General features: G+C 35.4%; 1 protein-coding gene across 2 annotated transcripts in view; it reads right to left on the bottom strand.

Annotated features, from left to right (window-relative positions):
* PTPRR (protein tyrosine phosphatase receptor type R) overlaps nt 1-18,859 on the bottom strand; it is a 283,107-nt gene that overhangs the window by 135,787 nt on the left and 128,461 nt on the right. The window contains exon 1 of one of the 2 annotated variants that reach the window (XM_012441340.3): nt 4,198-4,302. The exons of the other annotated variant lie outside the window; for it this stretch is intronic. The gene's annotated coding sequence lies outside the window, so the exon portion shown is untranslated. Of the gene's footprint in view, nt 1-4,197; nt 4,303-18,859 lie in introns of those variants that run through there. 2 annotated transcript variants of the gene reach the window in all.

Below are 18,859 nucleotides of genomic sequence, written 5' to 3'. Positions count from 1 at the left end.
GCTGTAAAACAGCTAGAAGTGGCAGATAAAAAGTGTTCAGTAAACTTGGCTTAAAGATATGTCTTTGCTACACATCGATGTTGAAAATGATTAATTCAGTGACTAGCTTCTTTGGATACTCAGTACAAGGGGAAGTGGAGTAACAACTATGTTGATGAAATGAAGGTCTTGATACTAACCAGAACAGTAATGGTATCAACATTAAAAGTGGCCTCATTGGATTTGCCGTGTTTATAGTTAGGGATTAGTACACTTGTCAAGGAGTTTCACCAAAAGTCAGTCAGAAACTCTAGACCGCAGGAAAAAGCAATGGTCAAAACAATTTGGTTTTGCTGAAATGCTATCATTTGTTTCTGGAGAGAATATATATATATATTTGAATATATATATATATTTTTCCAAAATTGAAGGTCAAAATGGCACATTTTAAGAAAAGTTATTTGAGTTCAGAACCTCTGCTTCCATTCACCCTCCATCCTGCCCCTTCACTTACAGCTTCTGTGATCATGCAACTGAAATCCTAAATTGTGTAGGAGATCCTTTAAAGACTTTGAATTAAATTCACATTCATCTTTCTTTTCTTCATTTTTACCACTACTAATTAAATATTAATATTGAAACAAAGCCAAATTAGTGATTTAGAAGCCCTTATCCTACTCATTTGAAATGCTTTTTATAACCTAGTTTTTCCTTCATTAATCTCTGTCTTCTATTTTAATATTACCTCTTAATTAGTGTCCCCTTTCATGTCCCCTAGTAACATTCTTGTGATAAAAACTTTGCTTTCACCTGCAAAGACCTAAAATTTAGAAATTAAATGAAGCGCTTTTGTATATTGTTCTAAAAACTTTAAATTCTATACAATTTTGAGTAAGCCTCCATCCTTATAAGCTGTTTATAAAAATTATGAAATGGTGAAGGTCTTCACTCTTCCAAGTACAAATTCACTGGAGGAAATAAGGCTTCCATAAAATATAAAATAATACTCTATATACTTTTTATGATAGTATTATTTCTATACTTTGTGATTTCCTGTCTATTTATGCTTGTAAAAATATTTTTATAAAAGTTACAGACAGGTCTGTGGATGAAATAGAAGAAAACAGAGATTTAATACAAAGTTCTTTAGAGACAGGAGGAAAAATCACGATTTAACCACAAATAGATATCCTGGGTACAGTAAACAAACATAATAGCAAGTTACTTGCTTTTAACAAAGTATTCAATTCTCATTATTATATGTTTTAGTCAACAGAACTTTCCACCTTCCCCTCCCCTGATTATGTTTTCTATCTTTTACTGGGATGTTATTTTTCCCAGTTATTCTTGTTCTTTGTTCTCTTTCAGCCTCCCCTCGTTATTACTCCCCTCCCCTTCCTTCAGTATTTCTCATGCTGATGGCAGAACCCAGCAGCCAAAGCTTGACTTGAAAATGACTGGAATCAGGGTCAGGCAGAAACCCTGTGTGGACAAAAGCTCAACACTCAGGCAGATGTCTGAAAAACGAGGTCAGACAAATCAGGTTTCTACATTCAGCCCCATCAAAATAACAAAACTCTAATCATCATAGCCCGGACTTTTCGATTCATGGAGTTTTCTGAAAGGACAGAGAAGCCTTCTCATTACAGTGTTCAGTAAGAATTGAGACCAAGCTAACTTCGAAGGAGCATTTAGGGATGCTTAGAAGTAGATGTCCAAGGGCAAAATAATAATCCTTCAACCCTCAATGCCTTTGCATTCTAGTCATAAACTGATACTGTCCTGAGCCATTGAATATATAAATGCTATTCTTTTCTTTAAATAACACCTTGTTTAATAACAATGCTTACAGGTTGTTGGAGCTTTATTTCAGATATGGGTGAAATAAGGAGATGGCTACCTTTATATGCTTATATTCAATCAACAGGAATATATTCTTTTGGGACTTCCAACTGATCACATGCAGAACCTTGAGCTCTGATGGGGCACAGAGACCACAGAAGCTCTAAAACATCACTCTGATCACAAGGGTAGTTTGAAGTCTAATGCTACATGGAAGGGTACTATACAATTTTATTTCTGTTCCCTCCATGAAGTAGTTTATGTTTCACTTCAATGGCTGTAATAGGATTCTGTGTTTTCAGTCTTCTGGTGAACTACACAATTCTCTAAGAAACACAGTAAAATGAAATGAGATTTATTGGCATGTGCTTTTGAGATGCAAATAAAAACTCTATGATTTAATGTCTTTCAACTTTTATTCTGAGTAGTCTTAATTTTTCTGTCACGGGGGAATTAATAATTTTCTGCATAAGTAAAAATGAATAAAGACAGAGTGTGGAATAAGTTTTAGCTAGTGTTTTTGTGGTCCTTTCATCTGAAGAAGGATATGGCAAAACAACAATAAGCATATAATTTTCCACAAGGTGTTATTTTAGTGATTAGCACCTTGAGAACCACCTCATTTTTAGAAAAGAAAGATTCTAAGTGATGTCGTCTGCAGCATAACTTTAATGCACAACATGACTCTGCCTATGTCATCCTGTTATTACTTCTCAATTTCCACAGTAAAATTCTGTTTTCTCTTTTAGCATGATCGGGGTCATGGTATTTATTAGGATTGCACCATCTCTAATTATTAAATTGTTAGATATAAGTACATATATTGATTGGAAAAACAAGGGATACTATTTATAGCTTATTCCTTTTTGTGACAGCTAAATATAGAAATGGCTAATTTGATACAACACAACCCAGAACCAATTATCAACTGAGTAATTCGCAATAGCAATTTTAAAAAAATACCTTGAAGACTCTGAATCCTGTAGGGTAAGCTATTTTGGTGTATAAGGCTAAGAAGCCATATCTTCTTTGAAGCTTAATTTCTTTTAAATGAAAGATTTAAACAGGTTAGTCCTCCTCATATTCAAAACTATATATACAATAAACATTAAAAGAAAATCACCAAAAACCTTCCTTTCCCTTTAGTCTAAAATCTTGCTGCTAAGCCCTGAATCCTGCTTGGAAATTCTTGCTAACCTATCATTTGGCATTATTACCTGCTCAAGTCTCACACCAGAGACATAAGTAAAAAAAATAAAAGAAAATCTGGCAGCTCTCTATTTTGTGGGGAACAGAGCTTGACTTCTTGAATCAAATGATTTATTTGGGCCATCCTGATGACTGTTTTCTGCAATATTGAATCAGACAGAAAGTTAATCCAATTATATTATTAAGATGGATGTAACTACCAGATGCATTATTTTTTGACACTGTTATTCATCATCAAGGATCACAGACAAAATTAAAATTATCTATAACTTTGTATCAATACCAGAACCATTATATTGTTTTTAAACACTCAAACTAAATTCTTATTTTTAGTCTTTGTATGTACAGAACTTTGTGCAATGCCTAGAACACAGTGGGAACTAAATAAATATTTTTTGAAATAAACTTAAGTGAAACAGACATTGTGTGATGTTTTTCCCCTGAGGATAGCACTTTCTATACAGATTAACTAATGAATTTATGCATCATTTTTAACAAGAGCCATATTTAAGCCAAGGTTAAAGAGTAAGGTTCTTGGTTTACTAACGAAAAACAACAAAGCTGAATTCTCCAGCTGGGAATTTGGCGACAACGTCTCATAGCACTGACTTTCACTCACTGGTTCCCCACATGCGATTATAACGGAAGATACTGACTAGTCTTTTAGTGAAGTCTGCATACAAACACAGGGTACCTGAGTTGCCATTATTATAAAAATGTCTAGATTTAGTGAATTAACACACTGTAACCCTCTCTCAATATTCTTTTCTAGTTATAGTCATCTTTTCTCCAATGTCAGTGTGGGAACCACACTGAACAAAACAGAAAATATCTGCTCCATTCAATGTCTTTAAGAATTTTTGAGTTCTGTTCAAGTGAACGTATTTATAATTCTATTCTCCTTAGGATGGTTATGATTTGACAAGAAACTTCTTATGATTGTGGTAGGATCTTTATTGTTACGATATGTTGAATGATTGCATAGCATTTTCTTTTAATTTCAGACTTTTAGGCTAAAGATATTTCTCTAGATATCACAGAGGTTCTATGCTGACTCATTTATCTACATTTACATGAATAGCTATAGACATAAATCTTAATATTTACCCGCCTAAGCTGGCAATATTACACAGAGGACCCTCTGCCTATCATGATAGATTATCTTACCTGTTTGGAAATTGACTGGATATTGTGATGAAGTCGACTTCCATTTGTACTCTTTTTCGTGCTATTTCCTCACCATAGCAAGCAGGACTGATCGTAAAGCTTTCTAAGCTTGTGTGTTGAGATGAAGCCTCATTTAGTCACCTGAAGGTAACCGCCTGGTGCTATTTCTAGAGACACTGCGGATCCCAGGACTACTGTAGCAGCCTGTGCTTTCCCAGGAGATATCCCAGGTGCTTGCTGTTTCAACAGTTTACTACAATTGAAATTCATGAGGATTTTTTTTCCATGGGAATTAACAAAACTGTAAGATGATAACTTTATGGGCTGTGGGCAAGGTGTGTTTTATGAGGAATGTTTTTATCTTCCTGACTTAAAAAATATTAAATGCTCATAAACTATTTTCATAATAAACATAAATTTCTTTTGGAAGTTCCACTATTTTCCACCAAAATTTTCTTACTTGGTACTGGGACTTTACAGATATCTTATTTTAGCAGTTTAAATGACTTAGAAACAAGTATGATTAATTTTTATATTGATGGTGAAATTAAAGTGACTTAAGCAAAGGCAAAGTAATGAATCTGGGATTCAAATACTGGCTGCTCTGATTCCAAAACTGATGATGTCTTTTCTCACCATAATATATGCATACCATTATGATTGAACACAGAGAGATTTCAGATAACTGTTGTAATTATTATTACTAGAGAAATATTTGGCCTAAACAATAGATGGCAACAAAAAAATTGAGACATTATCCTGTCTTTTAGAACCTAATAGTCTGATAGAAAAAGGGTAGCTGAAACACTAGGAATTCCACGAATTATGGAATTCCGTAAGTTATATGGCATAACTCTAGCAAGGTTGCAATAAAATTTTATCATTTATATTTTATTAGTAATGTTTAATTGATTTTAAAGCAATAGGGCAGTGTTAAGAGTCTTAAAAATATTAGTAATCTTTAACCCAGTAATTTCTCAAATGCAAATTTATCTTAAGAAAATGATCTCAATAATAAAAAATAATTAGGCACAAATATTTTCTTTGCAACATTATAGTAAAAAATCAGAAGCAATTAAATGAACATCAACAGTAAAAAGAATAATGTTACATCAACACGAGATAATTGTTGTCTAATTCTCCCTCTCATCCCTGCATCATTAGTTCACCCTTTCTACTAGATCTTTCTAATTTATATTCAAATGTGTCATGATATTTCTCATATTAGAACAAAAGCCAAAGAAACCCAAATATCCTGTTATCCAGCTACCATTCCTTTTTGTAAATCTCCTTTTAAACAAAACATCTCAAAAGAGTTGTCCATATTTATTGTTTCTAATTCCTCTTTCCACCTCCCATTCTCCCTGTATCGGCTTCTGTTAAACTAAACCAGGATTGCCACATTCAATGTTTAATCCTCAATCTTCCTCCTGTTGACCTTCCTCCTTAACACAAAGGATTCCTTCTTCTACTCTGATGCCCTTCCCTGCCTAGGCTTCCAGGATGCCACACTTTCTTAATTTTGCTTCTCATTGGCCATTCCTTTTCAAGTTTCCTTTTCTTATTTGTCCTCATCTTCCTTACCTCTATAAATGGACAGCCAAGTGCTCAATTCTTAGTCTCTTCTTTTCCTCTAAACTATAGTCTCACATTAAGCAGGATCTCTCCTTTAGAACTCAAGACTCATGCATCCAATTGCATCCTTGACACACTCCCTTAGATAACTAACTGTATCTTCTCCACACTGAACTCCTCATTCCTACTTTACTCACCTCTACCCTACATCTGTTCCTCTGTCTATTCTCTTCCTCTCCATAACTAGCAACTTAAATCTTCCATGTGCTCAGGCTAAAAAACCAGCCATCCCAGGGGGCAGAGGTTGTAGTAAGTCGAGATCACACCAGCCTGAGCGACACAGGGAGACTCCATCTCAAAAAACAAGACAAAACAAAACAAAACCCAGCCATCATTCTTGTCTCCCATCTTTCTCTCAGGCTCCAGAATTGGTAAAACCAGTTAGCATTACCTATGAACAATATTCAGAACAAGACCACTTCTACTACCTCCACGTCTATCATGGGCCAAAGTCACAGAGTCCGAATTGGTCTCCTTGCTTCCACTCTTCCTTTTATAGTTTATTTTCTGCAAGAAGCTGGAGTAGTTTTTTGAATCATAAATTAGATCATGTCAGTACTTTTTAAAAAACTCTCTGAAGGTTTCTAACTCATTCAGAATAAAATTAGAATCTGACATGGTCCTATTTGGTCTCTAATAGCACTCCCCCCATCTTCTACCACTCTTCCTCCTCTCCCACTTCATATATTCTAGTCTCCTTGCTGCTTTTCAAACACACCAAGCTCCCTCCAGCCTCAGAGCCTTTTTTTAAACTGTGTTACTGTTGGAAATCCTCCCCCTGAGATATCTGCAGGGCTCCCTCCCTCCCTTCATTCAGGTCACTACTGAAACATTACCTTTCCAGAGATGACCACCCTAATCAGACTCTTTTAGAATACCACCTTTCCTGTCACTGTCTGTCTCCATACTTTGCTTTATTATTTTTTCCCTTAGCACTTCTCATCACTAATGTGTTCTATTCTGTTCCTATTAGAAGACATGTTTCAAAAGAGCAGGGATTTTGGCTGTCTTGCTTACTGATGACCCACAGAGCCTAGACAATGCTTGGCTTATGGCAGAAGCTCAGTAAGTATCTTTTGGATGAATGAATAATATTATGTCTATAATATTATGTGAAATAAACATAATGCAAATATATGTATATAGTAATTACAACTACATAAATATGTTAACGTCTATAAGATGCAATGGTTTTGTAAGATACAAAAAATGCAAAATACTTGTGGGTGGTGGAATTTGAATATTATTTTGTTGAGCTAATTTCAAATATTTTTAAAATACAAACTTACCATGTGTATCTGGAAAATGATTGCAGCTGACAGTTACAGAGAATGCAGTGGCTATTTTAGAGAAATGACTTGCTTCAACCACATATCTCAGAGGAAAATAACCACAGTGATTTCAGAGTTAATACCATTCCCCTACATTTGGACATCATCTCCCATTAGGTATAGCACACCAGTTAAGTGCTATGATTCAAAGTCAGACTGTTTGGGTCTGAAACATAGCTCTTCCACTTCATAGCTGGATAAATCTGGACTAGTTACTTAACCTCTCACAAGGTCAGTTTCTTCATCTGAAAGAGAAGATAATGATCTACTATGTCAGAAGTTGTTAAGGGGATTGATTGAGAATGCTCCCAAGATGTGTATGGTGTTGCCTGGAACCTAATATGTACTCAATAAATGTTACTATTTAAAAATTTTGTTATTAAATTGAGAGAGATTTTCACAGATGAGGAAACTAAAATTCAAAATGGTTAAATGATAACCAGTAAGTGGCAGAATTAGGACTTCTTACCCCATGTTTAATTTTTCAACTATGTCAGGTGGCTATTCTTCAGGATACACGTAAAGATTGGGCTCATTCTGCTTAGCATGTTTGTCTCTTGGTGAAGTTTTCTGTCATATCTCACATCTATGTCATAATTTACTAATAGTGGCATCTCATAAGTGATGTAAATTTCACAATTATATCTTACAATTAGCTTATTTAAAAAATGGATAAAAAGATGTAATTATTTTAAAGATAGTTTAAAACCTTTAAGTTTCAAATAATTTTAAAATTCTCATATGGGGAGAGGTATTAAGAAAAACACTAAATTTTGTACACATACTGACTTCTGCTATATGGGGGGGGGTCTTCAAAATCTTCATGGAAAATGCATATTATGAAAAAGATGCATAAATTTCAAAATTTTTTTTTGCATCAAAATAAACTCAAATGAACTTGTTATAACATGCCTGAACAGGATCTAGTTTGAGGCACTAAGAAGAATGAGGTATCAGTTTGAAAAAAGCCCCTGTCAGAGAAACATTAATTCTGCCAAAATTGAAGAATTTTAGCAGAATTCTTCTTTCCATTTAAGGAAAGACAAAAACCAAATTTATGGTGAAGTTTGGATAGAAGAATAGTGAAATCATTAATGATCTACTAAAAGTTTGTTTGGACAATGTACCAAAGGGATCAGCAGTTTACCAATAAGTAACTGGTTTTAAGAAGGGATGGGACGATGTTGAAGGTGAAGCCCGCAGTGCAGATCATCATGTCAATTTGCAAGAAAAATTTTTATCTTGTTTGTGCCCTAATTGAAGAAGGACAATGATTAACAGCAGAAACAATCACCAACACTATAGACATCTCAATTTGTTCAGATTACACAATTCTGACTGAAATACTGAAGTTGAGCAAAGTTTCAAAATGCTGGGGTGTCAAAATCATGCCCAGATCAGAGCAGAGTTTTCATGGAAATTCTAAATAAGATAAAAATCCTGAAGCATTTATTTGAACAATTGTAACAGGAGATTAAACATGGATTAACCAGTACAGTCCTGGAGACAAAGCATAATCAAAGCAATGGCTACCAAGAGGTAGAAGTGATCCAGTCAAAGCAAAAATAGATCAGTCAAGAGTGAAGGTTGTGGCAACAGTCTTTTGGGATGCTTGAGGCATTTTGTTTGTTTACTTTCTGAGGGGCCAGAGAACAATGACATCTACCTATTATGAGAGTGTTGTGAGAAAGTTAACCAAAGCTTTAGTAGAAAAAACACCTGGGAAAACTTCACCAGAGAGTCCTTCTTCACCTCAACCATGTTTCTGCTCATTGTTCTCATCAAACAAGGGCGATTTTGTGAGAGGTTTGATGGGAAATCATTAGGATGCACCTTACAGTTCTGATTTGGCTTCTTATCACTTCTTTTGGTTTCCTAATCTTAAAACATATTTAAAGGGCACCAATGTTTCTTCAGTTAATAATGTAAAAAATACAGTATTGACATAGTTAAATTCCCAGGACCCTCAGTTCTTTACGGATGGACTAAATGGCTGGTATCATTATCTGCAAAAGCGTCTTGAACTTAAAATGCAGCTTATGTTGAGAAATAAGGTTTATGTTTCTTATTTTTATCTTTTAATTCCATTTTCTATGAACTTTTTGAAGTTCTCTCATACACCACAAGCTAACCACATTTCTTTACTAATGAACTATTTAACAATGTTTAAAGAAATGAGGGAGAAGATGGCAGCTAGTTAAGCCAGACACTTTGGCTCTAGAATCCTGCCATAAACAACAGATGAAAATTCTGGAATCATATGTGAAATTTTAAAACTGTACATGTAATCACGTTATAAAAATATTTTTTAAAAGATGTTTGTTGCCTAAGTCAATTGCCAAAAATACAGACCCAATATGAGAATGACCGCTGTTAGAAATAATGGTGTGTCTACCTGGGGATCCAGGAAAATCTGGTATAACCAGAAGATCTATGAGCTAGAAATAACTGTGTGTCTATTTACCTGAATGACTGAAGAACTTCTTGGAAAGGAATTTGGCCTAAGTGCCGTTAGAGCTAGGTCTCAAAAGAGTAATTTAAGGACAATATACTGAAGTGAAATGGAGGGGAGGGAAGAAGAAGAATGTAGGTCAAATTTGTGTCAGAACTCTGGGGAAATAAAGCCTGAAATAAAAACAAAACCTAACGAAATCTCTACAACATTTTGGGCAAATATATAGCTAAGGAACACACACAGATGGAAGAAGAGACACTGGAGAAGACTCCCTTTCCTTTGGTGGTATTTAGTGCAGAGCTTCAGCCCAGAGGGGCTCGGACAGCTAATCAATACACATGGGTCCTCAATAATTAGACATGGGACCTTGAACCCCAGCAGTAATCAGAGAAGAGTGTCCTTGGCACAGATAACAATGATATCAGGATCAGTCCAGGAAACGTTGGCATAGCCATAGGCAGATACTACCACTGCCAACAGCTATGGCAATTTCCTATGCACAGGAGACCCCATAGCAGGTGACTCAGAGAGTAAGGGCAGAAAACTTCACTTCTGAATATGTTATACAAAACTAAAAGAACCATTCCTAGAAAAGAAAGTGGATGTCTTTTAGAGATTCAGGGTGGGACATTGAGAAGGGCTAGAGATCTGGTAGTAGTTGATATGTAGGGGTGTGGTAAGGGAGAGGGTAGGGAGATTATAATCTCTGTTATAATGCAAGTCTTACTGCCATGCTGGTATGGCTAGGGCAATACGTTTAGTTTTTTTTTTTTTTTAAAACCTTTTAGGATGCTGCATACTTTAACATATTCTCCTGGTCATTTTTCACCAGGCTTACTACTTCTCAAAATTCAGGTTTCAATTCAAACGATCCTTTCTCAGGGGCTCTTTTGTTACACACCCAACTTAAATTAAATTACATCTCCTATTTCCTAAGGTGATATTTTAAATATGATAACTATAATAAAGTATTCTTTAAAGACTCAAGAAAGTTCAAGTAAATAGAATGTTGGAATAGCTTCTAAACAGAAGAAATGTGATCAATCTTTGATGATTTTCCAGAAAGCCACAAATGAAAATTTCATAGTAACCCTAAAATAAGTGAAATCCTCATCAATTTAATGTGTGAGAATAAATTTACTGTTTGTTATTAACTCATAAGAATTCTTCTGAGTATGTTATTTTCAAGTTTTGTTACCATAATATAGCTGCATCATTTATTATTCATACAGTCCATTAGAGTGTATATAAATATCATTTCTCAAATAGATCTGTATTACAAACCAGAGAAATATGAGTACCTCAAAATTTATTATCCCATTTACCCTAAAGGCAGTGACAAAGTCTTAAGATTTATTGTCATTGGTAGAATCATTCCTGATACAAAAAGTAAATAAAAATCTTATATATGTTTGGTTAGCAAATGCATCCTATTTGATGTGCATACTTTACAGTTCTTGATTTCAGAGCACTGCTCACTGTCACGTAGTTTGAGGAAGGCAGTTGCTAAATAACAAACTGTCAAAAACATTTATTTGGGTCCTGTATGTTCAAAATGTATTTGGCAGATTTTTAATAATAGATGATCTGTCTTCAATTTCATTTGACTACCCTGACATAGGCACAATAAAAGTGAGTAAAATGAGTTTATGTGGCCCTCACGAGAGTACACACTTCTTTTTTTAACATTATAGTTTCCCTAGCCTTATAAACAAACACTGACTCTATGACTGTGAATTAAATGTTAACAAGTGCCAATTAGCATGTTTAAGACAAAATAGATATGTCATTTGTAAACATGTGTTAGGTTTAACATAATTAGTAATTTTATCAGTGCTAAAGATAATCACAGAAGCTAAGGAAAATTACATGCTTCTCAAAACATGTATTAGATCCCTGCCCTGTGTCTGAAAATGAATTGCCAAGGTAGAAAATGTATCTCTTCCATTGAGAATTTACATTTTTAGGGTATCACAGTAGACATAAGTAAACCATGAAAAGGAAATCAATGAAATGCCATACTGGCTACATCTGTAATTTTAAAAAAATCCAGTGTAATTAAAAAAAATTTTAACTAAATTATCTAAACACATTATAAAATAAGCAATGGCTCATAAAGGAGTATGGGCGAGTCATATCCTTCTCTTTGCTCTTGACTACACTTCGCTCTTTCAGGCCCTCTCTTTGCTTGTACTGCTTGTTTTGTTTCCCTGGCTTGGAGTGAATCAAGTAAACACTTGATTCACTCAACAAATATTTACTGAGTTTCTAATATATGCCAAGGACTATTGGGCATATAGTAGTTATGAAGTCCTCGTCTCTGCCCTCACAGTCCTGTGAAAGCTCTTTCCTGCTCTTATCAAAAGCAAAATTCCTCCACTTACGTTCCCATCCCCTACTGTGTTCTCAAGAATTTTCTTCCCTTTTCATTTTCTACATCATCAGTTTCTCCTTCACTACTGGGTTATTCCTACAGCACATAACTATATATAAGCTACCTTGAAAATTAAACCTTTATACGTTCCACATCTCTGTCTACCTATTGTCACATTTCTTTGTTTCCCTTCACATAAAATATTTTCAAGCAAATCATCTACAGTTTCTGTCTCATCCTAATCTCTATTCTTCTCTTCAGTCACTCTCATCTGACATTATCTTAACAATAGAAGGAAACTAATCACGTCAATGGTCTCACCAATGATCTCCATACTGTCACGTCCAATAGACACTTGTGTGTCCTTATCTAATTCTCAGGATCTTTTTGGCACCACTGAGTACTCTTCTCTTCTTAAAACTTTCTTCTCTTAGCTTCTGTGGCATCATGTATTCCTGGGTTTGCTCCAACACCAGTGGTCTTTTTTCTCATCTCCTTCGTTGGCTCCTCTTCTACTCAACTTCTTATTGCTCATAAGACTTAGGGTTCCTGCCTGGACACTTTCTATTTTCTACCCTTTCTATTTTGTATACTCTTTCCCTAGGCAATTTCATCCAGTCCCATGTTTTATATATTCTATGTGCTGATATTTTCCAAATGTCTGTATCTTCAGTCAAGGTCTTTCCTCTGAGTTCCACAGACTTTTATATTTAACTATTACCTGATATCTCAGTTGGGATGTCTAAAAGGAATCTCAAATTCAAGGTGCCCAAAATCGAGAGTGTGACTATTTCTTAAACCTGTTATTTTAACATTCCCATTTTAGTAAGCAGAACTACTAGTTACTCAATTATACAAGTAAAAACTTGGGAAGTACCTGTGAATCATGTTCTTCCCTCACCACACCCACTCCATCCTAAGATCTGTTAGTTCTACTTCCAAATATACAAGAAAATGTCCCATTTTTATCTATCTCCACTGTCAGCATCAAATTCAACTACTGTCATCTATGTCTTGGGAGACTATTACAGCATCCCTGCTTCCATTCTTGTCTTTTTCTAATCCATTCTTCATATATCAAGAGAAATATTATAAAAATATATAATAAATCACATCTATTTTATCTATTCTGTGCAGAAACTCTTTAAGGTGTGTTTTCCTACTGCCTTTATAACAGGCTCCACAGCTCACCCTGGCTTACACAGCCCTGCATATCTATGTCTCCAGCTCACTTCACTGCCTCGTCTTTCTCTCTTTCCAGTGCTCCAGCCATACTGGCCTAGTGTCTGTTTTGCAAATCCCTGTCCTGGCTCTTCCTACTCTTTATAATGTTGCTCTGCTAAATCTTGAAATGCTACTTACTCTGATTCATCAGGTTTTGGCTTAAGTGTCCAACCTCATGGAGGCTACTCTAATCATTTTGTCTAGAGAAGCACCCCACTTCCACCCTCATCACATTGTCTATCACAGCATCTGGTATGTATCTTTTATACACCTTATTATAGTCTCTAATAACCCCATTTGTGTGTGCTCATTTGTTGTCTCAGTGTTTAACTCTTTGAGGAGTGAGCCACTTTGCCTCATTTACCCCAGTGCCTATTATAGTTCCTGGTACATAACTAGGTGCTCAATAGATTTTTGTTGGATAAATAAATGTAGGCAAACAGAAAATAATAAAAAATGGAATGAAATAGTAAATAACAAAAAGTGGTCTAAGCACCTTATTAGAAGAAGTATAAGGAGCTCCATGAGCAATCTTTTAAGGACACCAAATCCCTCAATCAGAGAAAGAGAAGTCTAAGGTCTGCTTACTTCCCTGACCATACCTGTATATATTAATTTTTATCCTCAAATAACAGTCCAGAGTACCTATAGGTTGAAGTATACCATTTAGTCATGAGATACATATAACACTATGTCTATGTTAGATATGCATACCACATACACCTACCACATGTATATACATCTATAGTAAATAAAACACTCTTAAATCTAGACATACCTCAATGTATTATTTTATAATTACTTAAGTATATTGTTCTTGATTCCTTAGTTGAGGTCCCAGTGTCACCTGTTTGTTTCCTCTAAAATAAAGCTTCATCTTTATACATTCAGTTTTGGCAATATGACATTTCAAAGAAATTAAGAGCCATGAGAGAAATCAATATGTGCTTTTTAAAAAATATATACAAAGGAAGGAGGTTTAGTGGAGTCACAGTTCTGCAAGGTTGGGGAGACCTCAGGAAACTTACAATCATGGTGAAAGGTGAAGTAAGCATCTTCTTCACAAGGTGACAGGAGAGAAAAGAGCAAGCAGGGGAAATGCCAGATGCATATAAAACCATCCGATGTCATGAGAACTCACTATCATGAAAACAGCCTGGGGAAAACTGCCCCCATGATCCAATCACTTCTCACCAGGTGTCTCACTCAACACTTGGGATTACAATTCAAGATGAGATTTGGGTGAAGACACAAAGTCAAATCACATCAACCTTCTAGTCAAAACTGAGGTATTCTATCAGAAATAGTATTTCACATTATTCCCATTAAAAAGTACGACATGTTAATATGCAATCATTAGAGTGTTCAAACAGCTAAAAAAAATGACTGAATAATCTTTGTTTCTCTACTGAAAATATTAGAAAGGTGATCAAAGTTCTCATATAATGATAAAGATAAAAATATACAGAAAAAGTATTATTGAAATGTGTACAGATTTTATGACGTATGTGTAACTTATAAACTTTTTAATTTTGAAATGAGATTTTTCTAATTTTACATAGATGTTCATTTCATGCCTAATTTTATGTATGTAATTTTGTATTACTTTTTTAAGTTCTCGGATACATGTGCAGAACGTGCAGGTTTGTTACATAGGTATACACTTGCCATGGTGGTTTGCAGCACGCGTCAACCCATCATCGACATTATGTATTTCTCCTAATGCTCTCCCTCCCCTAGCCCCTCAACCCCCTGACAGGCCCTGGTGTGTGATGTTCCCCTCCCTGTGTCCCTGTGTTCTCACTGGTCAACTCCCACTTATGAGTGAGAACATGCAGTGTTTAGTTTTCAGTTTTTGTGTTAGTTTGCTGAGAATGATGGTTTCCAGCTTCATCCATGTCCCTGTAAAGGACATAAACTCATTCTTTTTATGGCTGTATAGTCTTCCATGGTGTGTATGTGCCACATTTTCTTTATCCAGTCTATCATTGATGGGCATTTGGGTTGGTTCCAAGTCTTTGCTATTGTAAACAGTGCTGCAATAAACATACGTGTGCATGTGTCTTTATAATAGAATGATTTATAATCCTTTGGGTATATACCCATTAATGGGATTGCTGTGTCAAATGGTATTTCTGGTTCTAGATACTTGAGGAATTGCTACACTGTCTTCCCCAACGGTTGAACTAATTTACACTCCCACCAACAGTGTAAAAGAGTTCCTATTTCTCCACATCTTCTGCATCATTTGTTTCCTTTTAAAGATCGCCATTCTAACTAGCATGAGATGGTATCTCATTGTGGTTTTGATTTGCACTTCTCTAATAACAAGTGATGATGAGTTTTTTTTTCATATGTTTGTTGGCTACATAAATGTCTTCTTTTGAGATCTTTCTGTTCATATCCTTTGCCCACTTTTTGATGGAGTTGTTGTTTTCTTGTAAATTTGAGTTCCTTGTAGATTCTAGATATTAGACATTTGTCATATGGATAGATTGCAAAAATTTTCTCCCATTATGTAGGTTGCCTGTTCAGTCTGATGATAGTTTCTTTTGCTGTGCAGAAGCTCTTTAGTTCAATTAGATCCCATTTGTCAATTTTGGCTTTTGTGCCATTGCTTTTGGTGTTTTAGTCATGAAGTATTTGCCCTTGCCTATGCCATGAATGGTATTGCATAGGTTTTCTTCTAGAGTTTTTATGGTTTCAGATCTTACATTTAAGTCTTTAATCCATCCGGAGTTAATTTTTGTATAAAGTATAACGAAGGGATGTTTTAGCTTTCTGCATATAGCTAGCCAGTTTTCCCAACACCATTTATTAAATAGGGAATCCTTTTCCTATTGCTTATTTTTGTCAGGTTTATAAAAGATCAGATGGTTGTAGACATGTGGTGTTATTTCTGAGGCCTCTGTTCTGTTCCATTGGTCTGTATCTTTGTTTTGATATGAGTACCATGATGTTTTGGTTACCGTAGCCTTGTAGTATAGATTGAACTCAGGTAGCGTGATGCCTCCAGCTTTGTTCTTTTTGCTTAGGATTGTCTTGGCTATATGGGCTTTTTTTTTTTTTGGTTCCATATAAAATTTAAAGTAGTTTTTTTTTCTAATTCTGTGAATAAAGTCAATGGTAGCTTGATGGGGATAGCACTGAATCTATGGATTACTTTGGGCAGTATGGCTATTTTCACAATACTGATTATTCCTAACCATGGGCATGGAATGTTTTGGCGTTTGTTTGTGTCCTGTCTTATTTCCTTGAGCAGTGGTTTGTAGTTCTCCTCGAAGAGGTCATCCCCTTGTAAGTTGTATTCCTAGGTATTTTATTCTGTTTGTTGCAATTATGAATGGGAGTTCACTTACGATTTGGCTATTATTGATGTATAGGAATGCTTGTGATTTTTGCATGTTGATTTTTTATCCTGAGACTTTGCCGAAGCTGCTTATCAGCTTAAGGAGATTTTAGGCTGAGATGATGGGGGTTTTTAAAATATGAAACATGTCATCTTCAAACAGAGAGACAATTTGACTTTCCCTCTTCCTATTTGAATACCCTTTGTTTCTTTCTCTTGCCTGATTGCCCTGGCCAGAACTTTCAATGCTATGTTGAATAGGAGTAGTGAGAGAGGGCATCCTTGTCTTGTGTCAGTTTTCAAAGGGAATACTTCCAGCTTTTGCCCATTCAGTATGATATTAGCTGTGGGTTTGTCATAAATAGCTCTTATTATTTTGATATATGCTCCATCCATACCTAGTTTATTGAGAATTTTTAGCATGAAGGGGTATTGAATTTTATCAAAGGCCTTTTCTGCATCTATTGAGATAATCATGTGTTTTTTGTCATTGGTTCTGTTTAAGTGATGGATTACGTTTATTGATTTGCATAGTTTGAACCAGCCGTGCATCCCAGGGATGAAGCCAACTTGATCGTGGCAGATTTTTTAGTTTATTTGCATAGAGGTGTTTATAGTATTCTCTGATGGTAGTTTGTATTTCTGTGAGATCGGTTGTGATATCTCCTTTATCATTTTTTATTGTGTCTATTTGCTGCTTCTCTCTTCTTAGTCTGGCTAGTGGTCTGTTTTACTAATCTTTAAAAAAAATCAGCTCCAGGATTCATTAATTTTTTGAAGGGTTTTTTGTGTCTCTATCTCCTTCAGATCTGCTCTGGTCTTAGTTATTTCTTGTCTACTGCTAGCTTTTGAATTTGTTTGCTCTTGCTTCTCCAGTTGTTAGAATTGTGATGGTAGGGTGTTGATTTTAGATCTTCCTGCTTTCTCTTGTGGGCATTTAGTGCTATAAATTTCCCACTAAACATTGCTTTAGTTGTGTCCCAGAGATTCTGGTAGTTGTGTCTTTGTTCTCATTGCTTTCAAAGAACTTACTTAATTCTGTCTTAATTTCATTATTTACCCAGTAGTCCTTCAGGAGCAGGTTGTTCATGTAGTTGTGTGGTTTTGAGTGAGTTTCTTAATCCTGAGTTCTAATTTGATTACACTGTGGTCTGAGAGACTGTTATAATTTCCATTCTTTTGCATTTGCTGAGGAGTGTTTTACTTCCAATTATGTGGTCAATTTTAGAATAAGCACAATGTGGTGCTGAGAAGAATGTATATTCTGTTGACTTGGCGTGAGAGTTCTGTAGATGTCTATTAGGTCCGCTTGGTCCAGAGCTGAGTTCAAGTCCTGAATATCCTTGTTAATTTTTTTGTCTCGATCTAATATTGACATGGGATGTTAAAGTCTCCCACTATTATTATGAGGGAGTCTAATTCTCTTTGTAGATTTCTAAGAACTTGCTTTATGAATCTGGGACCTCCTGTATTGCGTGCATATATATATATTTAGGATGGTTAGCTTGTCTTGTTGCATTGATCTGTTTACCATTATGTAATGTTCTTCTGTGTCTTTTTTGATCTTTGTTGGTTTAAAGACTGTTTATCAGAGACAAGGATTGCAAACCCTGCTTTTTTTTTTTTTTGCTTGCCATTTGCTTGGTAAATCTTTCTTCATCCCTTTATTTTGAGCCTTTGTGTGTCTTTGCATGTGAGATGTGTCTCCTGAATACAACACACCGATGGGTCTTGACTCTATAAATTTGCCAGTCTGTATCTTTTGGGGCATGTAGCACTTACATTTAGGGTTAATATTGTTATGAGTGAATTTGATCCTATTATGATGTTACCTAGTTATTTTGCCAATTAGTTGATGTAGTTTCTTCATAGCATCAATGGTCTTTACAATTTGGTATGTTTTTGCAGTGGCTGGTACTGGTTGTTTCTTTCCATGTTTAGTGTTTCCTGCAGATTGTAAGGCAGGCCCGGTGGTGACAGAATCTCTCAGCATTTGCTTGTCCATAATGACTTTATTTCTCTTTCACTTATGAAGCTTAGTTCGGCTGGATATGAAACTCTGGGTTGAAAATTATTTTCTTTTAGGATGTTGAATATTGGCCCCCACTCTCTTCTGGCTTGTAAGGTTTCTGCTGAGAGATCTGCTGTTAGTCTAATGGGCTTCCCTTTGTGGGTAACCTGACCTTTCTCTCTGGCTGCCCTTAACATTTTTTCTTTCATTTCAACCATGGTGAATCTGATGATTATGTGTCTTGGGGTTGTTTTTCTCCAGGAGTATCTCTATGATGTTCTCT

The sequence above is a fragment of the Aotus nancymaae genome, unplaced genomic scaffold, assembly GCF_030222135.1.
Source record: "Aotus nancymaae isolate 86718 unplaced genomic scaffold, 86718_ANA_hifiasm-v0.15.2.pri h1tg000016l, whole genome shotgun sequence".
Classification (NCBI taxonomy): Eukaryota; Metazoa; Chordata; class Mammalia; order Primates; family Aotidae; genus Aotus; species Aotus nancymaae.
Note: the sequence above shows the minus strand (reverse complement) of the source record. Positions and strands in the feature narration are given on the sequence as shown.